Below are 27,630 nucleotides of genomic sequence, written 5' to 3' on the forward strand. Positions count from 1 at the left end.
CTGGGCTGTTAAAGGTTCTGGCTTAAGCACCCATTACAGAGGGACAGCAGGGACTGGGGTGTAGATGGGTGGCTTGGGGAGGGTCACCCAGTGTGTCCCAGTTGGGTGCTTGGGCTTCAGGTGCTGAGCTGGGATCCCAAAGAATCCCAGGAATTGGGTTTTCCAACCTTGGAGTTGCAACCTTGGAGTTTCCAACCTTGGTGCATGCCTGAGACAGGCTGGGGCTCCAGCTTGCAGATGGAAACCACTTTTTTGTGCTCTCCAAGTTGGTGGAAAAGGGAAAAAAAAACCCACAAAAGCCTTTCCTTTGAGGAAAATTCAGGATACCTGTGTGGACATCACAGCTGAGTAAACAGAAAGGGAAAGAGTGGTATCCAATTTGTCAGTTGACTTTTGTAATGTTTATTCAGGCAAATTACAAGGGGTTGTTTTTGGTTTTTTTTTAAACTTTATTGTCCTTTTTCTTGTCACTTCGGGAATTTGAAATCTCACCCCTTTCAGAATTTGCTTTTGGAAAAATAATACCAAGTGTGAGTGGAGATTTGAAGGAGGAAGATGAGAGATGCAGACACTGAACTGGCCAAGGCAATGGCTGCAGTGAGGACAAAAGGCTTTAATAGGCATAAAGATGGAATACTCAGCACAGAGATGAACAGGACTTTTTTAGATTTTATATTTTGGGTCAGAGCCTAAAATGGCAAGAGGTCAAGAAGAATTAGCAAGCTATATAGCATGATTGGGAAAGGAAAAAGAGAAAAAAAAATGTCAGAAGGGCAAAGTTCTACAGTGGTAAGGATGAGGAAGGAAATAGTCCTTTCCTGAAGGAAGATGGAAATTCAATTCAGATTTAGTCAGACCAAGCCTTCAGAAAGAAAGTGATCCGAGATTTGTCCCAGCTAATATTCCCTAACATCATAAAAGTCTTGAAATTACAGCAAGAAAATAAAGTTTACTTGAAAGGGGTTCTCCAGCTAAAAGTGGTTCAATCCCAGGGCAAAGAAAACATCATTCTGTTGCTGTGACATGTTTGGTAGGAATTGTTGTAGTGGGATGTTTCTGATGATAGTTTTTCAGTTATACATAATTTTTACCTTAAAAGTGCTCATCTTTCTCTGGCTGATTGCCCATTGCCCTTTGTCTTAACTTCTCTTCTTGGTTACTGTGTCTTAAATATGAGGAGGCAAAGTAGGGATGCCTCCTTTTTCATTGTCAGGAAAATTCATCTCTGGTGGAAAGTTTGTTTTTCCATGTGACATCACTGCTCTTCAGGTGCCAGTAATTGTAAACATCCCTTGTTTTCAGTTCTTTGTCCCCTTAATCTCATTAGGAGAATATCAGACGTTAAATCTTTTAAGTAGCATTAGGGTGTGTTTTCATCCATAACATATGAGAATGCCAGGCAGTTCTTATCACCTACCTTTTATAAAATGTTTGCTGCTTTGCAAGTTACTGTGCTGAAAAATGAGATTTTCATTCCAGGAAGACTCTGCTGGCAAGGGTTGTTGTGAGTTGGAAAAAAAAAATAATTTAGTATTCAGGCTCCGAGTGACAGTATAAATTAGAGAGGAAGACAAGATGCACACGGGGGGAAGAAGCTGTCTCACACTGTTAGATCCCCAACCTTTGTACAGAGCACTTCAAACCAAGTTTCAAGTCTTGACTGCAAGCCCATCGTGACACAATGAGCATGGTGTGCATTTTTGTGACGTGCAAGGTCACAGGATGGAGACATAAGTGCCCCAAAGAAAGCTGTGAGGTGCTGTTTGTACAAGCATCTTATTTTGTTAAAAGCTTTCAGCAGAACCCATAACCTAAATTGATTAGAGCAGCTTGTTCTCCTTTAGGAAATAACTAATTTCTTACTCTTGTCAGCTTTTACTAGTTGTAAAAAAAAGATTTCTTGTGTTGCCCTTTGTGCTTATCTCTCTTTCCTTGCCTCCTTATTTCCCTTTCCCTCAAACCTATTTACACATCTGTTCTTACTATCTTCCCTAAGTCTTGCAGAAGTAAATTAATTTCTAAACCATGGGACAAAAGTCTTCTGCTTATCATCTTTGCAGTCACTGCACAGCTTTGCTGTTTGAGTGTGGGTTTTTTTTTGCCTTTGAAAGATTGCAGTCTACTTGAGGCAAATTTCATAACTTTATAAAAAGACAAAGTGTTTTGGTTCTACCATATGTGATTTTAAAGATTCTGTCTCGGAAGCCAGCTACATGATCTGCTAGGAGGAGGGAAAAAAAAAAAAAAATCAAATCCACCTCAAAATAAAACAACAGCAATTAAAAAAATCTCTGGAGTTCTCTCCGGGAGCCAGTGATAAAGACAGCAGGGCTAAGGTTTAGAAATATGTTCTTGCTGATGAAAGAATTTCAAGAAGAAATAGGAACCATGGTGGTTTCTCCAATTCTTTGCAAGAAAACTGTGTAATTGTGCTGCAAAGAATAACAGAGCAGAGGTAGATGTGACTGTAAAGAGGGATCCTTTGCTGAAGGTGCTGGGCAGAGGTGTATCTGCCTTTTTTTTTTTTTTTTTTTTGTAGACAGAGGGCATTCTGTACCATCTGGGTTTTCCCCAATTAAAAAAGCAAGTTGATTATTCTATCATGAACTTTCATTCTGCAAATACTATAACAGACCTTTAATCAAAGGAAGAGAAAACGTTGATGTTCTGGCAACTCTCTAAGTGCCTTTGTGGATTCTGCTTTCCCCCCCCAACTCATGGTTGATGTTTCTAGAAAATCCACAATGTTTTCGTGGAAAATGTCCAGAAGAATTCTATACTGTGGCTGTTTTGTAGCAGCAGTTTCAGGTGAGAGCTCCTCTGTATCAAATCACAGACTCCAGTGTTCTTCAGAGTGCAATGATCATTCAGGAGCAGCATTCCATGGTCTAAAAAGCCCAAATTTTGTCTTGTAAAGCCACCTGGCTGCAGTTGATAGGAAAACCTGTTGTAATATCATTAAAACACTGCTGAATTAGCTGTTTAGTGTGGCCTGGCTGCTCCCCAAAAGCCCCCTTTGTGTCTCCTAACCCTGCCCTCTGTGGATGGCAGCTCCTCACCAGGGCTGTGAAACCTTGTTTAAAGATTTGAAGATTTTCTTAATCCCTTCCCTGATGAGCCACCCCTTGCTGCAAGCTTGGGGGGGGAAAGGTCCATCTGTCTTGCAACACCCATGTTTACACTCTGCAGATCAGTAAATCCAGCAGTGGGCTTCCAGTGCCAAGAATTTCCTTTAGTCATAAACTGGGATGCATTGCTGGGCTGTTGGTACTCGAGTTCTCACACAGCTGAGCCACCCCCTGTTACCAGTTCCCTAAAGCAGGAATAAAACGTGAAGCTGAGAGCTGGAAAATGGCATTTAGCAAAACCCCCTCCCAAAATCTGAAAATATTCTTGGTGAATGCAGCAAAGGGCTCTGGAACACCCAGCTTGAGTGGGCTTCTGGTCTCCACATCAAAGCCATGATTCATTTCTCTGCTTTCACAGTTGTGCAGGGGAAGATTTGGGTTTTCACTACTTTGACTTTTCACTACTTTTTTTTTTTTCCATCTACTTTTATGCCTGTAATTTCCATAGACCTGAGGGAGGAGCTGGGACTTCCCATAGGTCACTGGAGAGTTCCCAACCAATATGATAGAAACCCTTAAATTAGGTGCCTGAAAGGGGATGGTGTAGCTGTCCCAGGGATAAATCTATTAAAAACAGAAGCAAAACCAGAGTGCTGCTAACAACCACAATCTGAATTCTCTGCCTCGTTGTGTGACCTTACTGTTAATCTGTTTCTCATTTGACTTCTTGTTGTATTTGTATTTCTGCTTAGAAAATGGATTTAAAAAAAGAAAAGCAAACCCAAACACAGTTTTTTATTTTTCATTGGTTTTTTGTGTAATCATTGTGCCTAGGGAGTGAAGTTTGAGAACACTGTTCCACATCATTTTGCTCAGGTTTGGGATTAAAAGTGTCCCCTAGATATGACAAATCAGTTTTAAGAGACAACTGAAGTATGAAGTCAGTAAAACAGGGAAGCCCCTGGCAACACTGGGAGGAAATGGATCTGTTTGGCAGGCAGTGGTCTAAACAAAACATAAATTATTTGGGTTTTTTTTGTAGGTAACATCCCCAGGGAAGTCTTCAGCTGGGATTTGAAAGAGGGCAAGTGGGGAACTTTTGCATGTTTTCAAGAAACAATTTCCACATGTGATTACTCAACAGAGAAAATAGTGTGAAAGGCAGCTGAATTTTGGATTTGGAGGCTGAATAACTTTGAGAAAAAGGTGCTTGCTAAGGAACTGTGGGGCCAGGACATTGAGGTGAAGGTGATGGGCAAGGATGGCATGGGGGGGGAAAGCTGGTGATGAGAACTGCAGAGATTTTATAGAGAAACCCCAATACTGCTGAGGTGGGAAGGCTTTGAAAAAAGATGCTGAAGATGCCAACCATTAAAACGGATACTGTCTGTGGTGGTGAAGGTTGGGGAGTGCAGGAGAAGGAGGATTAAATCTCTTCTGTAAATCACCTGAGGTTTGAGTCCTGGGTTCAGAAAGTTTAGGAGAGGCTGAAATGAATTCAGAGAGAGCTCTGAAATCAATAGATCTGAGCCATTGGGGTGCACACAACAGAACTGACCTGCAGTGGGTACCCTAATACAGAAAGGGAAGAGAAAGCACCTGGAGAGCCCCTTCTGATTGTCAGGAATCCCTACAAAGCATCTGGAAGTTTTCAGGGAATGTGTGTTACAACACTGCAGTAATTATGGACTCCAGAGCAGAATAGGTTAAATAAGGTGAGAAATAACTGTGTGAGCTGATTCATACAAGTCAGGCAAGTGCATGGAGATCAGATTGGAGACAGAACTCTGATCACATTTGCAGATTTAAATTTCCTGGGTGAAAGAAGGAGTTTGGGGAGGGGTGTGCTGCAAAAAGTCCACATGTGGATGTAGAGAATAAATCTGGGACTGGCCACAAGCACTGAGTCCTTGCTCTCTGTGAATGTCCCATGTGCTTTTAGATTCATCCTTTGGTTTTGCCAAGGTGGTTGCTTGAAAGATTATTTCAGCAACTTGGAAAATTATCTGCTTATTGCTTCTCAGGAATTTCCTATTGAAGCTGTTTTTAGGTCTTCAGAACTTGCTCCATGGGGAAATATCCTGAATTATGCAAGACTGTGGATATCATCCAGTGTTCTTAGATGGTTTGTGTTGCTTAAAAATATTTGGGGGTGCAACATTTGGAAGTCTGTTTAAAAAGAATTGCAGTATAAAAATAGCAAAGGGAAGCTAGAAAAACAGAGGTGGGAGTTGATCATCTTTTTGGAGTAGGCTGGGACAAGATCTTGTGAGACAAGATTTTTTTGGTGTAGAGTTGAGCATCCTGTTAGATTAAAAACCATCCAAAGAGTTGATAGCTGCAAGTTAGGTCATGGCTGCAGAAATACTGACTGGGCAGCTGGAGAAACCATCTCAGAGTTTGGTGGGTTACTGAATTATTGTCACCCAGATACAGCTAGAAAAGTTGTGATGAAGAAGATGTTCTGCATTATTTGAAAGAAAATATCAGAAAAGGTTACATTTGGTAAGGCCAGACTTCAAAATAATTCTATAAAATACTTTGTAATATTAATTTATTACATCCTCATTGCTTCTTGAAGATATTTTCTCATCGCCAAGAGCTGTGGAAATTACCTGGACAATTCCTGGTTTTATTATTCCTGTACCATGACACTGCTTTTGAGCAGTGGAAGAAACTGGGTATACCAAGTAGTGGTTTTCCATAGAACACACTCTTTAAATGTGGCCAAAATAACTTAGAAAATGAGTATTTTTTAAATTTTGTTCTGTCCGGGGTTTGATTTGACTTCTTGAAAAAGAAGTGATGATCACTTCAGGCCAGATGAAAAATTAATCTCTTGGGATTCCTTGATTTTTCTCCTTGTCAGACAAAGGTTTGCTAATAGGAAAGATTTATAGTAAATGCAGTTTACTGAATAACTATACCTGGTGATGGTCTGAGCATGTCTATAGGCTGTATGACTGTATAGGTCACTATATATTGCTACACTTGGGTTAGGTACATATCTAAGAGTGTCTGGAAGTTGTGTCTGATGCTGTGTCAAAGCATGAAACTTGTGCTCTGTGTCCTGTGCAGGAGGGAGGACCAAACAGTCTGATAGACACTCTGCAAAATGAAATATAACTTAGTTTAGAACACACAAGGAGCTGATTCTTGAAAAAATGAGGTGTGCAGTGAGCAGAGAAAGGCAACCCTGGGTGGTTTGGAAGGATTTCTAGTTCTCCATAATCTGCATGGAAGTCTGCAAGGGGTGAAAGAAAAGAAATCCACCTGAGAAGAGCTGCTGCTTCTCTTCAGAGGCAGAAAGATGAGAATATCTGAGCCAGTGGGTAGCAGAGAATGTCAGTTCTGGTCTGATCTAGATTGGTGAATAAAAAGATAATCATCAGTAAATTAGGAGAGGTGTTGAAAGCTCAGTTAATTATAGGAAATGAGGAAATTAGAGTGCTGAGTCTGAATGTTTCTGATTCACTTAAAAAAAAGGTAGGGATTTTTTTTTGTTTGTTCATCCATAGTTTTGGTTGAGGTATCTAGTGATACCACATGTAGGAAATTATTATTTATTTTTAAATAACTTCTCAGATTCAGGTTTTTGCTGGGCATTGCCTGGAGCAGGATCCCAAATCTCCTCTGTCCTCAGGAACTCAGGTGTCCCCGTGTGGGTCCTTTGCCAAAGTAGGGATTTTTTTTTTTTTTTGTTCATCCATAGTTTTGGTTGAGGTATCTAGTGATACCACATGCAGGAAATTATTATTTATTTTTTAAATAACTTCTTAGATTCAGGTTTTTGGGCATTGCCTGGAGCAGGATCCAAAGCTCCTCTGTCTCCAGGAACTCAAGTGTCCCCATGTGGGTCCTTTGCCAAAGTAGGGTCTTTTTTTGGTTTTTTTTTTTTGTCATCCATAGTTTTGGTTGAGGTATCTAGTGATACCACATGTAGGAAATTATTATTTATTTTTTAAATAACTTCTTAGATTCAGGTTTTTGGGCATTGCCTGGAGCAGGATCCCAAAGCTCCTCTGTCCCCAGGAACTCAGGTGTCCCCGTGTGGGTCCTTTGCCAAAGTAGGGTTTTTTTTTTTTTGTCATCCATAGTTTTGGTTGAGGTATCTAGTGATACCACATGTAGGAAATTATTATTTATTTTTAAATAACTTCTCAGATTCAGGTTTTTGCTGGGCATTGCCTGGAGCAGGATCCCAAATCTCCTCTGTCCTCAGGAACTCAGGTGTCCCCGTGTGGGTCCTTTGCCAAAGTAGGGATTTTTTTTTTTTTTTTGTTCATCCATAGTTTTGGTTGAGGTATCTAGTGATACCACATGCAGGAAATTATTATTTATTTTTTAAATAACTTCTTAGATTCAGGTTTTTGGGCATTGCCTGGAGCAGGATCCAAAGCTCCTCTGTCCCCAGGAACTCAAGTGTCCCCATGTGGGTCCTTTGCCAAAGTAGGGTCTTTTTTTGGTTTTTTTTTTGTCATCCATAGTTTTGGTTCAGGTATCTAGTGATACCACATGTAGGAAATTATTATTTATTTTTAAATAACTTCTCAGATTCAGGTTTTTGCTGGGCATTGCCTGGAGCAGGATCCCAAAGCTCCTCTGTCCCCAGGAACTCAGGTGTCCCCGTGTGGGTCCTGTGCCAGCTCTTGGTGCTTCCCTTCCCTGGCTGCATTTTGGGGAAGTCCTGAGGCATCTGTTTGAAAGGGAATGTGGCAGAATTTGTTGGTTTGTTACAACAAATCTCAGCCTGGGTGAGGAAAGGAGGGAGGTTAGTTGTGGGGTTTTTTTATTATAGCTTATTCTGGTTTTCTTGTAGCTCTCTGGAGGCCATGAAGGGTTTTCTGTTGAGGGAGTGATCATGAAGTGGAGCATCTTGCCTGTTAAATTAGGATGCTTCTTACCAATGATTCTAAGAAAAAAAACCCCACAATTGCAGCTTGAGATTTTCTCTGTCTTATTTTTAAATCATGATTAAATTGAGCATGTGAGAGGGAGAAGTAGTGTGACCTTAGGAGTATTAAGAAATGCCCCTCTCAGCTTTGTCATTGGAAAGTTGTATTAATTTTTATCATCCTTTTTATCATATTTTTGATCATATTTGATGGGCTGTTTATTCCAGGGGGAGGTGGTGGTGGTGAAGGGCTGGAGCCTAAACCCCACCAGTGTCTGAAACGTTTTGGCAGAGACTTTGTTTCATGGAGAGACTGGAAACTCCTTGAGTGAGCACCCTTGATTTGGAGACAAGACTGTGGGCAACAGGATGGTTAAACCTGTTATGTTTCAGCCAAGTGTCCTTGTCACAGGGACAGAAGCATGACTTATTCCTGTATTTATTTTAGTTTTGTTTTTTTTTTTAGTCTATTTTTTACTCTTAGTAAAAGCACTTCTTTAGACTAGTAAAAATATTGGTAAAAATAGTTTTTATTCTTACTCTCTTACTGTCCAGTTCTTAACCAGCAAGCTAAGCATTTAAATCATCCTCTAAATCATCCTTATATTTTTTTTCAGAGCTGAAAGACATACCTAGGGTTAGCATTAACCTCTCAACTTCCTTATTTTTCATCATTCTTGAAAGCAGCTTCTTGAAGATAGGACATGAAGAGAGGAAATAATTGTTGGTTTTTCATACGTGCTTGTGGGTTAGGTCTGAGTAAACTAAAATCTTCCCCACCTTGCTTGTTGCACTTTGGAAATCAGTTAAGAAACCACACTGGAATTACTGGACACTTTACAGAAAATCATATATATTGACTGTTGGCAACGTAATTGGGTGAAACAGAAATGTAGCCTACCTCTGGGATTGGAAAACCAGCAGTAAAAGGTTCCCAGTAACTTAGGAAGAAATTTTTATTTTTTTAGAAGCCCTATCCATATGTGTACCATTTCCTGAATTTACAGAGAGGTTCTTTAAATAGCAGCACTAACAATTATTATGCATAAATAAATCCAGATGTTACAGATGTTGCACAGCTAGTTCTGTTTAAAAGGGCAACCTTTTCAAGGCCTATGTGCAAGTTTATAGGTAGAATATTGTCCATAAAAACCTCTTGATTTTTCTCTGCTGTCTTCTTATCCAACCTTTTTTTTTTTTTTTCTTCACAAATGCTTTTCTGGAAAAAAAGCAGCTCAGGAGCAGAGTGATTTTTTCACCATTCTGTGGAGTAAATTTAATGGCTAAAGGATAATTGTAATAACTTGACAATATAAATTCTGTATACCCTGGTACCTATTGGTAGGATTTGAACCTGACAACTGTTTTTTAGCCAAACTAGCAATTGCAAAAGGTGATACCTGCACAGAAAAAGATGATGAGGAGAAGAAATAGATCCTCAGACTTTCTTATCAAGTTGAGGTCCCTCCTCACCTCATTAGCTGAGCTCCTCCTTACTACTCCTTTACTTGGGATATATCTGAGGCTGAGGTTGCAGTCAGTCCAAGGCAAGGTACAAAAGAATCATGCAGCCAATTTTTTTCCTGACTTTCCACCCTCTGTGTGAAGGTTTTCTTGAGTGCAAGATGATCTTCTAGCAGCCTTGTTTTTCTGCAGAAGGTAAGGTGAGGTCTGGCTCCACCATGTAGCTGGGGGAGGGATTTTGGGGCAGAGCAGCATCCTGCTGGGCTCTGCCTTTAAACTCCAACCACCACCACCACCAAAAAAAAAAAAAAAAAAAAGTCTTTTTTATTTTTATTTGTTGAACTAGGATGTGGTAATGACTTCAGTGGATAAAAATCTAGCAGAATTAGCCTGGAGGTCCTCATTATGCAGAGGATAGGGAAGGGTAAAAAATCAAATCAGCAAGAGAGAAACTGCACAGCTCGTTTCTGCTGATCAATAACAGGCTGGGGCAAATCACCCCCCTTGTACAGCAGCTCAGCCTTCTCAGAGTCAGCAGGGAGGGAAGAGGAGATAAACTGGAGGCCAGCAAGACTTTAAAGAAGCTTAACACAGAAAATGCCCCTCACTCCATGGTTTGATCATCAGTTAATGACCATTTGCTTTGTGCACATGGGCCACAGGGGTTTATTGTGCCAATCAAGTGTAACCGACTGTAATAAAAAGAAATGATATCATCTGCTGGGCTGTTTCCTACTGCTCCATCTAAGATATGGCAAATACAATGACTGGATCTTGAGTTCCTGCATTGCTGAAGCCAGGGGAGCATTTGGTGCCCTTGGAGATGCCATGTGAGATCTGTCAGTGCCATTCCTTGAGCAGAACAGATTTTTGCAGGATTAGTTGGAAAAAAAAAACAGGAATGGGATGGAAAACAGTATACTGCAAAACCTTGAGTAAGGATGGTAATGAGTTGTTCTTGCTGATAACAAGGCATCAGAACTGGATTAAAAATAAAACTGTTGTAAGGTGGAAATATTCATTCCATTTCAGCTCAGCTTCAGATCTTTGCATTGGGCAACTCTTGGGGTTTGTCACTGTCATGATCTCAGATTCCTTGTCCTCTCATTGTAGAGAACACTGATGCTTAGAAAAGAAGCACGTGCCTAATTCTTTCTTTATTTTTTTCTTTAATTTTGTCTAGGAATTATGGAACCAGGATGCTTTAATTGACATAGTGTTATTACCCTGCACTTTAGCTAAGGTTAATAAAACGGAAATTTAAAAGACACATTAAAATGTCTGGGCTGGTGGCTAAATCCTTCTGGGGAGCTGGAACATTGACCTTGCTGCACTTAGAGGCTGGGAGGCAGACTCCTGACGCCACGAGGCAGAGTGGGGATGCAGTTCTGCATCTGGAGCTGTGTCATTTGGAAAGGTTTGCACTGCTCAGAAGCTTTGGGCCTCCTGGTGCACTAAAAGTTATTTCAGGCATTGCCTCAATAACAAACTCAAGATCATAAAAGATAAGGCTTTTCTAGTTTTTATAAATTATTTTACATTTTTTTCCCCCCGTTGCAGTTTTATTCATTAGTGGTTAATATATCAGTATCAGGTGGTTTTAGCTGTTCCCTTCCAGTAATCAATAAAAATGTATCCGAGATGAGGCAAGCAGTAGCCCTGCAATAATTAATCTTGCTGCTTTCTCTAAAGAGTCTCTGGATTTTGGCCTCAATCCTGGTGCACAGGGAAGCATCTCTGCTGCTTTGGCAGCCAGAAGTGGGCAGAGATTGGGGGGTTCCTCAGGGTACCACAGACACCCTGGTGCTCCTCAGTCCCAAAAAAGGTCTGGGGCTCTTCTTGTTCTCATCACATTTGGCTGGGTCATGGAATCACAGAATCTTTCAGGTTGGATCCCTTGGGATCACTGAGTCCAACCACCATCCCTACTTTCTGAATTTTTTCCCCTAAACCATATCCCCCAACACCACATCTAAATGATCCTTCCCTGTGGGTCCTACCCCCAGGTGCTGATGCTGGCAGGGTGTGTGTTCCAGTTTCTGGGATGCTTCTGTTTCTTAGGCTGCTTCTTCAGTTGGGATTCAGGTTTATTATGGAAAGGAACAGAAAGATAATACCTGTTCTGTTCATATCAGATCTCTTTGCATTTTTCTCCTGGGAAATTTCAAACCCAAGGTGTGAGGTGAATCATGGCCATTGCCCTCCTTCAGGAGGCTTTTTCCAAGGATCATTTGGCTTCCTCAGGACTATAGTTCCACCAGCAGCACTTGCTGCTTCTCCAGGAAATTTTCCTCCTCAAACTACTGGGGGGATTTTCATAGAATCACAGAATTGGCTGGGTGGAAGGGACCTCAGAGCTCATCAAGTCCAACCCTTGATCCACTCCCCCCGTGGTTCCCAGCCCATGGCACTCAGTGCCACATCCAGGCTCTTTGGAAAGATCTCCAGACACGGAGAATCCACTACTTCCCTGGGCAGCCCATCCCAATGCCTGATCACCCTCTCCAGAAAGAAATTCTTTCTCATCTCCAACCTAAACCTCCCCTGGCACAACTTGAGACCCTGCCCTCTTGTCTTGCTGAGAGTTGCCTGGGAAAAGAGCCCAACCCCCCCCTGGCTCCAACCTCCTTTCAGGGAGTTGTAGAGAGTGATGAGGTCTCCCCTGAGCCTCCTCTTCTCCAGCCTCAACACCCCCAGCTCCCTCAGCCTCTCCTCATAGGATATTTGCTCGAGTCCCTTCACCAGCCTGGTTGCCTCCTTTGGACCTGCTCCAGGACCTCAATATCCTTCCTAAACTGAGGGGCCCAGATTTTCATGCTTAAGGTTGATTTCTTGCCCCTTCTTTGGGAACTTGAGGATCAGGACTTCTGTTTGGAGCTGGTCAGGTGGGGACCATGACTTTGTGTAGGCATAAAGGAATTTAAAATCAATGGGAATTGATTCCAGGCACTGAAGAATATGTTTTAAATTCTTACATGAAACTTAAACACCCTGCATTGCATTGAACCCTCTAGTTAGACAAGTTGGGGATTGTCCAGATCTGACTTTACAAGCAACAAGTAACATGCTTATAATTAAGTTTATGGTTAGATTCAAGATGTAGATGCATCTGGGGCTTGCAGAGCATATAAACTGTTGCTGCAATAGTCATTTCCTTGCACAAGGCAATTTATCTTTCCTGAATATTAAGCTCTCCTAATTAAAATGACACATTCATGCATGTATTTATGGGGGGAAGAATAAGTGAAAAAACAAACAAACAAAACCCCTCTGGAAAACAAAACCATTTTTGGTCTCTTGTGGCTTTGTCATTTTTTTTTTTTTTTCAAGAGGGAAAACTGAAAAAAAAAAAATGGGAAAGGTGTGAATGGGAGTCTAAAACTTCCAGCTGAATTCAAAATATATAAAGAGTTTCAATCAAATGTCCCTAAAAATTTAAATTGAGAGATTGTCACTGCTGTAAAAGAATGCAGGTAATTAAAAATATATCTACTGTTGCCTGCCTAATGTACTGAATAATCACCCAGATAATAGTGGAGCCAAAGTTAGCTGAGTTATTATTTTAGTCTGAGATCTAGTAGGGATTGAAGAGGAAAATAATTAAAACTATTTGCTGCTTTCTGGCACTGCTCTGTGGGTTTCCAGGGAAAGCATTGAACATGAGACTCCTGGTTTTTATAACCTGGCTATCAGGAATAGGCTCAAAATATCTTGTGGTTTCAGTGTTAAGTGCTGAATTGATTATTTTTCTTAGCATTCACAGCTATTGGCAGTGGATTTATTAAAAGCTCCATGGAAGTAATGATCTGGAAACACTGAGAAGGATGTGCAGGTTTCATGGAACAGCTGAATTCCACTCAAGTGTCAGTGAATTCCCTGCAAGTGGCAGGGGTTATTCAAAGTTATTGATTATCTGATTTTTCTTTGATCTTTCAGAAAACAGGGAAATCTGAAGCATAGGTGCTCTCAAAAATCACTTCCCCCAAGTTCTTTGTGGCAGAGATTTTGAAGGGGAAAAATCATATGATGACATAGCTGAAATGTGGTATTTTGGGTGCAGATAATGGTCCAGAAATGCTCCTCGTGGCTTGGTTTGTGCTGCCCTGAGGACCACTCTGTCCTGGCATGGCATAACTCCATCAGACACTAACCAAGTGATCCATGTGGTCTCCTTACAAAACCCTTGGCATCTGTAAATCCAGTTCCTCAAGCTCTTCCCAGACCACGGTGTGAGCTGGAGCCCTTGGCAGCTCCTCTCATCAGCTGGGCCAGCCCAAGGGGCTTTTGTGTTTCAGTGGAAGGTTGCCTGGAATGAGAGAAGCCTGGCATGACTCTGTGGGATTTCTCCACCCCTTCCCAGTCCCAGGGCAAGGTTGAACACCTTATCTTCAACCCCTGAGAGCTGATAGCAGCTGCCTCCTCCCAGGGACTCATTAGCAGCTCCTGGGAATGGGGTGAGCAAACTTGTCTGACTTTGTCCTGACTGGAAGCAATTATGGAGTTGGTTACAAGGTCTTGTTCAGAAGCCAGTAACTAGCACAGGAAAGGCAATTTCTTAATTTTTTTTAATTTTTTTTTTTTTTCTTTTAAGCTGGTAGTCTTCACCTTAACTGAGTTGCCAGCTTCATGGTATCCCTGGGAAGGGATGGATTCCCCCAGTCTGGAAAGTCCTAATTCTCATCTGGATGAGCTGCTGAGATATCTCATATAAACCATGAAATTAGCAGAGTTGGACCAGATGATCCTTGAGGTCCCTTCCAGCCTGACATCCTATGATGCCAAAAGCATGTGCATGGACAACATCCATGAGCAGCACTCTGGGGTCACCTCTTGTCTGGAGGGATGCTCAGGGGACACTGAGTGACACTCAGGCTGCAGCATCTGAGCTGTAACTTGGCCTGTGACAATACTGTCAGCAAACTTGTCTGACTTTGTCCTGACTGGAAGCAATTATGGGGTTGGTTACAAGGTCTTGTTCAGAAGCCAGTAACTAGGAAAGGCAATTTCTTAATTTTTTTTTTCTTTTAAGCTGGTAGTCTTCACCTTAACTTAGCTGTCAGCTTCATGATCTCCCTGGGTGGATTCCCTCAGTCTGGAAAGTCCTAATTCTCAGCTGGATGAGCTGATGAGATATCTCATATAAAAATGATATTAGCAGAGTTGGACCAGATGATCCTTAAGGTCCCTTCCAGCCTGACATCCTATGATGCCAAAAGCATCTGCATGGGAGGCATCAGTGAGCAGCACTCTGGGGTCACCTCTTGTCTGGAGGGATGATCAGGGGACACTGAGTGACACTCAGGCTGCAGCACCTGAGCTGTAACTTGGCCTGTGACAATACTGCCCAGGAAATGGGCCTTTGGTTTTTAATTTGGTTGCTGCTTTATCAAAGCAATCTCCAGGTCCTTCCTCCAGTGAGAGGTCTCAGTGAATAATGAGATTTGTTGTGATTTTTAGCATTGAGTTGGAAAATCCTTGGACTGTGTAATATTATTTAGGGAAAAAAAAGGGTTTGTGAGTAGAAAGGAAGAAGCAGCTTTTTTTTCTCATTCCTTCTGCACAAGTAGATAGTTCTATGAAACAGTAAATATGAGAATGGAACCAGGTTTTCTGTCACTGTCCCTGACAAATGCTTTTCAGTAAATATTTTATGCAGCTAATAAATTTGAGAAGATAATACAATCCAAGTAGTAAATTGCACAAAATAAATAATAAAATCACTCAGCCGTTGTAGACAAATGATTATTAATTTTGTTAAAGAGAAAAGAGCCTAATACAGATGGAACCCAGCTGCAAAAGAGAACCTCTTACTCAAATATGTTCAAGGAAAAACATGCAGAGAGAATTTTATAGGTGAAACATTTAGGTTTTTTTTATTTTGAAATTAGTTTGATGTCATGCAGGTGAAATAAGGAAATGGAACTTAAAGGTAAATGTGGGTACTTGAGTAATAATAAATAATAAATGGGATACAGGACCTCTTTAGCCTCCTCTCAATTGAGGGCATAAGGCTAAGACAGCAATGTCTCTTTTTATTTATACCTATAGTGGAGAAGAACTTTGTGTGGGGGATTTCCAGACTGTTGATTACTTCTGACACTCATTTTAGAAGAATCTGGTGATGATCCAGTCAGATATTGGTTTCTTCATTCTCCCTGAAGTCTATTGGCATTTCAGCTATTGAATGATCTCTTCTTGACAACCCCTAAGACTGATCAGTCCTTAGTCCTTTCCTCTCCCTGGGGGTGAGGGCACCTGGGGGAGCAGAGAATAAGGAGGAAGCTGACCCCTTTATAACTAAGGAAAGAGCTTTAATAAGGTTGATAGAATTCCCCCCCAGGCATGTGAAAATAGCAGCTCAGTTCTGCCAAGGAAAAGGATCAAAACCAAGCACCGAGATTTCCGGTCAGCAAAAGAGCAGAGCACAGAGCAATGGAATTCCTGCTTTAGAACAGCATAAAACCAGACAAGATCTGCAAAACCCACCTCATGTGGGAGGAAGGCAGCTGCAATGTGTTCCTTTATCAATCAAACAGCTCATCTCCTGACCTCTGACTTATCTTGGGAGACTGGTGATATCCAACTTGGTGGTTTGTGAGGCTTTTTTGAAGCCCATCATACTTCATAAAATGAAGGTTTTGCTCAGATGAAGCTTCCACGTGCAAAATGAAATTATAAAATGATCTTTTATCACAGTTTTCTGACTTGGGATAACTCTACAACTTTATAAACCAGTTAAGGACAGATTCAATGTTTTAGATTTGAGTAATACAGGAAGGCAAATGATGCTGCTCCACTTTGTAATAATTTTGTATCCTGATTTCTAAGAACTGCTTTTGCCTTTAAATCTTTTTTTTTTCATATGGCATTGCCACTTTTGGGACTGTATTGTGAAGGTGACCCATCCAGCAGTGACTGGAGGAGAAACTTTTTGTGCATTTCCTCCTTGCAGCTTTTCAGAGTCTGAAAGATGTTTGTCCCTGTAGTGACTACACTGATATGGTTGGATATCTATACCTTAGGCTGGCTAAATGAATAGTGTGGGATGTTGTCAAGGTAAACATCCCAGAGGAGACTAGAATTTAAAATATTTTATTTCTTCTGTTCTTTCTTCCCTTTTTTAAACAATGAAAATGTTCTGTAGTTCATCAGCAGTAATGGCCAGAGTTTAGTAAAAAAATTAACAGGTGTTATATATTCCTTAGAAGAAGAAGAAGCCAAAGAGTCCAACCAGAAACTGTGAAGTAGTTCTGTATCATGGAGTTCTGTGGGGGCTTTTGGGTTGGTTTTTTATTTTATTTTATTCCTCTGAAGCCCTTTGAGGCTCTCACACCAGCTCCTGGCCACTCTTTCCTTGATGCTCCTCTCCTCCTGTGGATTGGGAGGGATCTGAGGACTGTGATTCAGTTCATGTAATTCATTCATGTTACCTCTGAGAGCACAAAAACCCCTCTGTTGCAGACAGTGCTGTCAGTTCTCCATATGACTAAAATGAACTTTCAGCAACTTCCATACAGCTCTATATTAAATAGTGGAATAAAGGAAACAAAGCAATGAGAATTCCTTAAGTGTTGGATGAAATTCTAACCAGGGGATATTTCTAAGCTTACCACACTGTGCTCATTCTCTATTTCAGCTGATAGGAAGAGTTTAAAAGCTGGTTTTGCCACAGGTTTGCCTGGTCTGGCCAGTGCTGGCAAGTTAAAATACATTGAGAAGTAGGCTTGACCTGAAGTCTGGTTTCCTTTTCTGCAAAGCTAGTTGTGAGTTTTTGTTGAACCTCTTGCCCTCCCTTCTTTTGGTTTAAAAACCTTGGACAGTCTTGAGCTTCCTAAGCACTCCATGGGGCTATAATCAAAGAGGAAATAAGCTTGGGAAGGAGCCAAGAGTGTTTCTGTTGTTGCTGTGAAGTCCTTCATTCACCTCTTACCTGTTGCAGAATTTCCATCAATAATGATACAGGAGAAAAGATTAGATTTAGGCAATAAGTTGTTCTTTAAAACTATGCAAGTTGGATAAAAGAAAAAAAAAAAAATCCACCCCAAGTGGCTTCTTGGCAAAGATAGTACTTTTAATGAGGTTTACTGACACAGAGTTTTATTCAAATGTGACCTTTGCAGAAATGGAAGTCTAGTAAAAAATCCCCTCCCATGCTGCTGTATTCTGGTGACACCCACTAGTGTTGCTGTATTTTAGGGTCTGTCAGCATTTTCATAATAAAACTAAAGAATTTTTAATTCAACCCTGCTATAAAATCTGTTCTGCATTTGAAACATAGCTTACATGTTCTGTGTTTCGGAGCATGGTTTGTGAAAGGGCATATGTCTTGCTTTCTCTCTTCCTATCCCTTCCTAAATAATATTCCTGGTAAAATTATTCATAGAATCATAGAATTGGCTGGGTTGGAAGGGACCTCAGAGCTCATCAAGTCCAACCCTTGATCCACTCCCCCGTGGTTCCCAGCCCATGGCACTCAGTGCCACATCCAGGCTCTTTGGAAAGATCTCCAGACACGGAGAATCCACTACTTCCCTGGGCAGCCCATTCCAATGCCTGATCACCCTCTCCAGAAAGAAATTCTTTCTCATCTCCAACCTAAACCTCCCCTGGCACAACTTGAGACCCTGCCCTCTTGTCTTGCTGAGAGTTGCCTGGGAAAAGAGCCCAACCCCCCCCTGGCTCCAACCTCCTTTCAGGGAGTTGCAGAGAGTGATGAGGTCTCCCCTGAGCCTCCTCTTCTCCAGCCTCAACACCCCCAGCTCCCTCAGCCCTTCCTCACAGCAATTCTGCTGGATCCCTTCACAGCCTCCTTGCTCTTCTCTGGACCTGCTCCAGCACCTCAATCTCCTTCCTGAGCTGAGGGGCCCAGAACTGGACACAGGACTCGAGGTGTTTCTCTGCTAGAAATAATTGCTGATTTTTCTACTGGACCAATAGCTTTAGACAGAGTTCTGTGCCTTGGAAAAAAAAAAAAAATCAAGGCTTATGCATTTTGTAGATAGAGTTGTGCTCATCCTCACAAAAAAAGAAAAAAAAAAAGCTTTTATGCTTCTTTCCAGAATCATATTTTTTGCATGTCTTCTGTCTGTGGTGTGACCAGAGGGGTTTTACAGACCCTTTGTCATTATCATGTAACCTCTGGGTGTGGGGTTCAAAATAGGTGTGAAAACCTGGTTCCTGTGCTCACAATTCCCCTCCCTGGTCAGCTGGGGATGGCAGATTTTGTTTAGCACTTATTTATGGTCTTTTCAGATTGCCTCTCTGAAGGGTAAGCAAAAAAAATTGTAAAAAATTTGTATTTGCCAAGTTGAGCTTTGTGTTTAGCTGAGGAATTACTTAGGAATATGTTGCAGTTTGAATTGATCTTTCAAGGTTCAATTTGTAGACTTCCTGCAAGGTTTAATTCATAGAATTTCTGGTCTTACTCCATGGTTTGTGCATGGGTTTTTCTGTTTTCTCTCTTTGGAATGTCTTTATGTATTACGTGACATATACCTATATGAGCACCTATATTTATGTGCTATAAAACCAGGTTTTTTTGGGATGAATAGGTCTTTTTTTCCAGTGGTGATATCATGACCCCATTTTATTCTGTGGCTCATGTGGAAGCAGCACTCACCAGGAGTTAATCCCTCTTATCTGATGCTGAGCCACTTTCAGCTTCCTTTACTTTTTAAATTGGCTTAAGGTGGGCAGAGTGGTTTCTGAATCTCAGCTTTAAGAAGGAATATCTATATTTATATATATTATTCTGTGGTCTCCTACCAAAATTTAAAAGCAAAGTAGCTGTTGCAATAGTACCTTGGTTGAACTCTTACTTGCCTGTCAATAGTTTTCTACCAAGTATCAACTAAAAAAAAAAAACCAAGTAAATGATACTTCTGGAAAGCACAGTTGTCTGTTTCAAGGAGTATTGGTGTTTTTTTTTAAAAAAAGACTGAAAAGCCACCTGCTTGAAAGACAGGGAGCAGTTGTTACATCCTTTTCTTTAAATTTCCTAAATGAAATCAGATGTGTTCTTTCCCATTTGCTTTTCATAAATAAGTTTTCTGAGGAAGTGATTTGTTAGCAACCGAATATGAAATATATGAAGAGATTCTTGTATGTTGCTGTGTTATTTACTTAGAAATATTAAGTGTATCTCTATAGTAAGGAGTTGTATTTTAATGTGTGTATATATATATATATATGTATTTTTCTCCCAGATTAGTTTTCCAACATCATGTTATGATCAGAGAAATTATAAGAAAATCTGATGATCACTGAGCTAAGTTTTGATACAGGGAGATCATTTCAAGAGCAAAAGCAACTTCTAATAACTCATTTTGTAGCCTTGAGTGCCCAGGGAGTTCAGCAGTGGCTCTACTTGAGTAATGATCTCAATGTGGAACTGATTCATATTTATCATTCTTGTTATATTATGATCTTTGATATAGGAGAGTTGTCCTAATATAAGTAATTTCTGAGTGTATATTTATTTCAAAGCATGAATGCAGCTCTAAATAATACTCATTTCATTTATGGAAGAAAACATTGTTTAGTACTTTGATGCTAGGTTGGTTTTATGATGCTGTAAGAGCCACACACACTCAGTCACTGGGTACAACACTGTCAGCAGCAGTCCTGCAGAAAACCACCTTTTTGTCTCCTTTTTCTCTTTGCATATTACTTCTCCCAGAGAAGCTGTGGCTGCCCCATCCCTGGCAGTGTTGAAGGCTGGATGGGGCTTGGAGCACCCTGGGCTGTGGGAGGTGTCCCTGACCATGGCAGGGGTGGCACTGGATGAGCTTTCAGGTCCCTTCCAACCCAAACCAGTCTGAGATTCTGTGATATTAAATCCATATATAACCAAAATAATGTTCTGTCAACCATCTTTCTATTAAAGAGAGCATTTATTTTATTAAGTATTAAAGGGGCCTGGTCTGCCTCATCCTTACAAGTGTGTGAGAAACCATATTAAATATAAAATGAAAACAGGAGGTTTAATGTGAGTGTGCAGTGCCAGCACGTTGCAGGTCCATGAAGAACATTATGGATCCTAAAGGATGGTGACAAGAACATTACATGGGAAGCTGAATCTTTGAGTAGCTGCTCAGCTGGGCACTTAGCTGTGAGTAAGAGCTGCTCAACGGCAGAGTGGAAAGTTACAGCCTGGTTGGGATAGGACTTGAAGTTGCAAGAGAAACTAAAAACTTATTTATTTGGCTTACAGTCCCTGATATGTTATTATTAACATCATCAGTATACTCTTTACATGTCAAATGCAGAAATCTGCATCTTTTGCCTTTCATAGAATACACAGATTTGTTTGTTAACTTTTTGGAAGTGAGAGTGTCTGTATTTCTGTGTGGATTTAACTCCAATTCAGCAGTGTTTGTAAGCAGCCCAGAAGCTGGGTTTTCAGCAGAGTCAGCACGAGGATGCTTTGCAGTTTGACGTGCAGGACTAAAATACAGAGTATAAGCTTTGAGGTCATGGATGACAGCAGTCTATGCAAAAATCTGTGCAGGCTGGTGAGGGTGGATGTCTGGAAACATGTCTGCTGAATTTTGCAATAAAACTCAGTCACGTTATTTACGTGTCAGCTTTCTGAGGGGTACCATGCTTGTTTAGATCCTCCCACCTTCTGAATGACAAGGAAAACCTCCAAATATATTGCAAATATGTCAGTATTTATAGCTCCTCTCCAGTTTGTTATTGTGGAGGATGGTAGCACAGCTTCCTTCTGCAGCAGGGCACATATGCTGTGTGCATCCGTAGGTGGTGGTGGTGTGTAGTTAGGGATCTGTCTCTTAACTAATTGAACAGAAAATTATTCTGTTTATTTACAAAAGCCAAGCCAAATCTGAATAATGGTCTGAAGGATAAATAAAAAAAAAAAATCCTTTTTCCCTTTTTGGAGAAACCTTACAGGTTTCTGAGGCCTAAGTTAAAGCCCTGAGTAGGTTCGTGTGAAGTCTTGGCTGGTCCTGATATAAAACTTCTTCTTCATCCAGTAGGTAACAAGAGTGGTCAGTGGAACCCACACATTTCCTCACTGATGTGTAGCCAACATCTAGCTGCACATCCCATAGCCAGAGCCACGTCTTGGTAAACCAGTTAATGTGTTAAAAACAAGGATTTGTGGGGCTGGAGCCTGAGACTGCCACAAACCCCTGGAAATCCTCACCCTCATCCCAGCAAAGCTGTTAATATTCCTTATTCCTTTTATTCCTTTACTGGCTCCCTCTTGGTTCTTTTGCTGGATGCTTACAGATTCTGGAAGATTTTTATTTAAGTGTATAATGCCCATTTTGAATGCTTGTGTTTCAGTCTTCTCCTAGCACCAAACCCTCAGCATTTTGAATTTTTGACTTTTCCATTTCTGAGGCCCAATAGAAAACTGGTTGTCACCAATAATGTGTGTGTGTGTGTGGGAGTTGTATATTGCCCTGTGTTTAAACTGAAAATTCAACACTTTTCTGGACATGTATTAGCATGAGAAAAATAATTGAATGTCAAAATCAGTGTGATCTTGGGAAAAAGGATGTGTCTGGATGAGGAGCAGAGGAAGACCCAGCACCAACAGTGGCAACTTCCAGTGCTGGAGAGCAGTGATCCATCTTTGGGATGGACTTTTCCAACAAACCAGTTCCAACAGAAATAGTTCCAAAAACTATTCTGTAGGAATAGCAGCCCTGTACACACATTTCTTGTGGTCATTTCTTCTGGGCCTTCACAAGGGACTTTTTGAAGAATAAAGGAAAGATGTAAATTCTTGGAGCTCTTCTGCTTCTTGGTTTGGTCTGGATCTTTATTCCCCTGTGTGTGCAAAGGCTGCTGTTCTGTGAGAAGTATTTATTTAATTTTAAGTCTGGTGAGAAGTCTGAGGGACACAGCTCAACTTAATCCTCAGTGTTCGTTTGTAATTTGGAAAAATGTACAAGTTGGACATATACATATTAAGAACACTGGAAGTCTTACTTGCCCTAAAAGTTAGATTTAAAAAAAAATATTTTAAATTTTATTCTGTAAGTATGATTATTTGCAACAGTATTTCACTGATCTTTATGAATATTTAACTTTCTGGAGACGTTCAAGCACTTTTGTAATGTGGGAGATGAATTACATTTCTTTTTTTTTTTTCTAAACCATATGCTGGGATTCCAATTTAGAGTTGCCTGCACAGTTTTCTTCAATTGCATTGAAATAAATGGAAAATAAATTAATAAATGAATGCTTCAGAAGCTGCTTACTTCCATACTTTATTAATGCAGAGGATTTTTAGTTTTTTTCATCTGACTGTAGATGGCCTCCTTTGAAATATAACTAATGGCAAAAATGAATAAAAATTTTTAAATATTGCTGAATTTAACCTTAAAATCCAAACAATAAAATCCCCATTAGGTCCTTATTTGGCACAGAAAATAATCTTGTAGTTTGGACCAACTGCTTTTGTAAACTGATGAGATTGTGTAAAGGGTGAATGAGCTGAAAACTGATAGAAATTCCAAGTAGGGGAGCCCTGGAGTGATCAGTTCTTTTGCCTTTACTCTGAATGAGATGCAACCTGTATCTACCCAACAGGGTTACATTTTAATTGGAGTTTTGTCTTTGAGATGACTTTAATTTCTGTCTGCCTGAATACAGAGGACAAATAAATCAACTTTACTTTTGAACCAGTTTTTCAGTCAGGGGGCTTAATCCAGGCAGAGCTGGGAGCAGAGCATGATCTGGGAATGGGAGGAAGCTCATGTCAGAGGGCTCTGTGTTCACTGGTCCCATTCTAGCAAAGAATTCTTTTAACTTTAAATTCTTTTTTAACTTCTTTTGCCTGTGATGATAGTCTTAGTATTTAACATGTCATTTTTCTTGCTACTTGAATAAACAAATGTTTCCCCACTTGTTGATATCTCAGAGAAGAATCTATAGGTATTTTTTTAACTCAAAATATTTTCAGGTATTTTTTAAACTCAAAATATTTTTTCTCCATTCATTCCAGGTTGTAAATAATTTATCTGAAGGCTTTAAAACTGAATTACTGATTTTTTTCCAGTCCTTTTGTGCTGGAGAAGGTTTATGTAGGAGGGCAATGCCCACTGCCAACCCTAAAATCTTCCTTGCTTTTTTTGGGGGGGGGGAGGTTCCCAATTAATGTTGAGTCTGAGATATGGAAGCACAGCAGTCCAGTGACTACTTACCCACCTATTCCTCTTTTTAGGAGAAATGATCCCCAGGGAGTGGGATGGTCACCTCTGGTGGTTTGATGCTGAACATCTCTCTTCCTTTCTGCCTTTACAACATCTGTAATAACTCACATGAAAATAATTTTCTCAATATATATCTTAAATCAAAAGTCTGCTGCTACTTGCTGAGATCTTGAAGCCTCTTGGCAGAGGAGCATTAAGTGTTTTAAAGAAAAGCTGGGGCTGCTAAGCCAGTCCTGCTGATTGGCGTCCTCCTGGAGACTTCTCCATCCTGAGATCTGCCTCTGGAGCTCTTGCTTCCATTGGTAGAAAATTTGTCTTGAAGTCATCTGCAAATAAATATGGTGTGCTCAGCTTAGCAGGGTTACAAGTAAAAAATAGGTTATTGGGACCAGTAATGTTTTCTTCTTTGTTTTCTGCTTGGTTATGCTCTTTGAGGAGCTATTATGGTCCTAAAGATAAGTGGGTGAAGTAGAAACCCCTGGAAGGAAAGGAGAGCAACATTACCATAGAGCCATAGTCTTTCAGGTTGGAAAAGACCCTTGGGATCATCCCAACCATCATCCCTACTCTGCAGAGTTCTCCCCCAAACCATATCTCCCAACACCACATCTAAATGACCCTTAAATACATCCAGGGATGGTAACTCAGCCACCTCCCTGGGCAGGCTGAATGTTGGCCATAAAAAGTTACTCTAGGAAAAACTGATTTATTCTGTAAAATGTTTTAAACTCCACTTTTTTTTTTTTTTTTTTTTTTTCTGTGGACTCATTTTTTAAGCCTTAAATTATAAAAGCCAAATGTTGTTGTGACTGCTCTGATGTTCTGATTTCTTAAATTTGATCACTAAGAGGAGGAAATACATTTCCAGGATCAGTTCAGCAGTGGCCTGATGCAATTTCCAGTGCTGGGATGTTTGCTTTGGGCTCTCCAATTTCATCAGAAAATCTTCACTGCTGAGATCCCCAGCTCTGGTGCTTTGGGGAAGGTTCTGGAGACAGAGGGAGTTGGAGAAACTTTTGGGTCAGGAGCACTGATGTCTGCACAGACTCTGCTTCTCATCAAGTTGTAGTTTAAAGGCACTGAACTTTTAACTAAAACTTACTACAAAGTGCACTCCATACATTAGCCTTTAGGAGCACTCATTTTGCATAATTTTGCAGTCCCTTTGGTGCCAACATCTTTGTTTAGCTAACACTCTATATTATTGCTTTCAAAAATGTACTTGTGAAGGAGAAGGTGTCTTGTGTTGCTGTTGGAGCTTAAAAGTGCCATTATTTAACACTTTTCTGGGGCTGGTTTATTTTATTTTTTTTTTCCCATGGAATTTTGTACAACTTTGCCTCCTAATTCCAAATATTTCAAGATTGTAAACAGCAGAGAGGAGCTTGGCTTGCAGTGATGGCATGGAACTGCCCAGGGAATAGATGGAAAAACCCTTTGGGATGGCAGTGGTCAAGAACTGGGGAAAGTTCCTTCTTTTAAAGCTTTGATTTATAATAGAACCAGATCAAAACCAGGAAAAGTCCAGTATGGAAATGGTCAGAAAAATGGAATATTGAGTCTCTCTCCCTTTCTTTCTTGGGATCTCATGAAAAGACTCTGAGGGGGAATTTCCAGCCAGGATAGAGCCATGTGGTAAACCTCATCCCTGCTCCCCTTTGAGTATTTATCAGGAAAGAGTAACTTGGGGCATGAATATTTGAGGGTAGAGCTTTATGAGTCTTGTGACTTCTAATTAATGCTATAAACACACCAGAATAAAACCCCACAGATTCATATCTCCATGGTTTAAAAAAAAAACACCACAAAAACCCCTTGAAATTTCAAGAAGAAAGAGGATGGATTTTTAAAACTCTGCTGCTTGTTATGAAATATGTTGCTATTTTTTTTTTTTTTTTGGTGGTTATTTTCCTCACAATTATAGGGGAAGCAAAAATAGAGCCATACTTCAATAATTTGGAATCCAGAGATGCTTTTGGTTCTAGCATGGTGAATACAATATAAATGGAACTCGTTTTCTTTTTTTAGGTGGATACAGCTGCAGTTGCTTTTAGATATTCAAAGGCACCAACCTCTGTAAATGGACATTTAAGGAATATATCTAAAAATGCATACTGGAGGCTTGTAAGCTAGTAACAAATTTCAGATGGCATCTGGCAGATGAAAATGCTGTGTATGAAGCAACTGGAAAGCTTGCAATGAGAAACTCTTCCTAAAAACTAAAGAGCTGAGGGCAGCTATTTGATATTATACTGGTGATTTAACTACTAGTGCTGTGGAAAAGCTTGGGTTGATGGTAGCAGAATGGAGGATTTATTAAAAAAATATGTAAAAATTCATTTTTTTCCAGGAACAGCAATCTAAACTTTTTTAAGATGAGAACTTTGGGACCAAAAGAACTCAAAGTGGGTTTTTTCTTCTTGTTACAACCTATTCAGTCTTGGTGCAAATCATAGAATCATAAAATTGGCTGGGTTGGAAGGGACCTCAGAGCTCATCAAGTCCAACCCTTGATCCACTGCCCCCGTGGTTCCCAGCCCATGGCACTCAGTGCCACATCCAGGCTCTTTGGAAAGAGCTCCAGACACGGAGAATCCACTACTTCCCTGGGCAGCCCATTCCAATATATAATATGATATCTTCCCACTCTGCAGATAGAAGTCTAAAGGCAGCACTGGTGCCCTGGGTGACATTACATGGGAGGGAGGGAGGGAAATCACAGTGACTGGAAAAGATTTGAAGAGGGAGCCTTGGTTTGTCAGAATGACATCAGGAGCAGAGTTGATGGTGTCAGGGTGAAGTTGCCTCCCCTGAGCTGAGTGCTGGGGGCTTTGCTTGTGTACCAGTGTAGATCATAGAATCATAGAATCGACTGGGTTGGAAGGGATCTCAGAGCTCATCAAGTCCAACCCCTTGATCCACTCCCCCCGTTGTTCCCAGCCCATGGCACTCAGTGCCACATCCAGGCTCTTTGGAAAGATCTCCAGACACGGAGAATCCACTACTTCCCTGGGCAGCCCATTCCAATGGCCTGATCACCCTCTCCAGAAAGAAATTCTTTCTCATCTCCAACCTAAACCTCCCGTGGCACAACTTGAGACCCTGCCTCTTGTCTTGCTGAGAGTTGCCTGGGAAAAGAGCCCCAACCCCCCCTGGCTCCAACCTCCTTTCAGGGAGTTGCAGAGAGTGATGAGGTCTCCCCTGAGCCTCCTCTTCTCCAGCCTCAACACCCCCAGCTCCCTCAGCCCTTCCTCACAGGAATTCTGCTGGATCCCTTCACAGCCTCCTTGCTCTTCTCTGGACCTGCTCCAGCACCTCAATCTCCTTCCTGAGCTGAGGGCCCAGAACTGGACACAGGACTCAAGCTGTGGCCTCCCCAGGGCTGAGCACAGGGGCAGAATCCCTTCCCTGGACCTGCTGGCCACACTGTTCCTGAGCCAGCCCAGGATGCCATTGGCCTTCTTGGCCACCTGGGCACACTACTGGCTCAAATCCAGGAGGGTTTGTTCTTGCAGTAGAAGTATCTTGGAGCCCTTTTTGCCCCAGTTTCTTGGGTTTAGGGAGAAGCTTTGAGTTCCACCATTGGCTCTCTGGCAGCTGGGAAACTCCCTGCTCCTGAGGTTCTTCCTTGTGGATCTCGTTCTGCTGGCTCTGTTGCCTCTTTAGGTGGCTGTGAGAGGAGGAAGCTCCTGGACTGGAGAACTGGATTCCCAATTTCAGGGTCTTTGTTCTGCAACAGACACATAAAAATAGATAACAGATTAGATAGAGGCCTACGTGCTTGAGTCCTGGGATAAAAAGGAGCAAATTAATGGAAAAAATGGTGTCAGAATATTTTAATTTGCATAATTCCCATTCATAAAACAATCTTTTATCCCAAGAAAATGGAGCATTTGCTGTATTTTGAGCTGTTAAAAGAAGCGTATTGGTGCTGTGTGGTTTTTTATCTTTTTTTTTCTCTTTTTTTCCTTTCTTCTTTTTTTTTATTTTTTCTTTTTTTTTCTTTTTCCTTTAT

The sequence above is a fragment of the Calypte anna genome, chromosome 7, assembly GCF_003957555.1.
Source record: "Calypte anna isolate BGI_N300 chromosome 7, bCalAnn1_v1.p, whole genome shotgun sequence".
In the NCBI taxonomy this organism is placed as follows: Eukaryota; Metazoa; Chordata; class Aves; order Apodiformes; family Trochilidae; genus Calypte; species Calypte anna.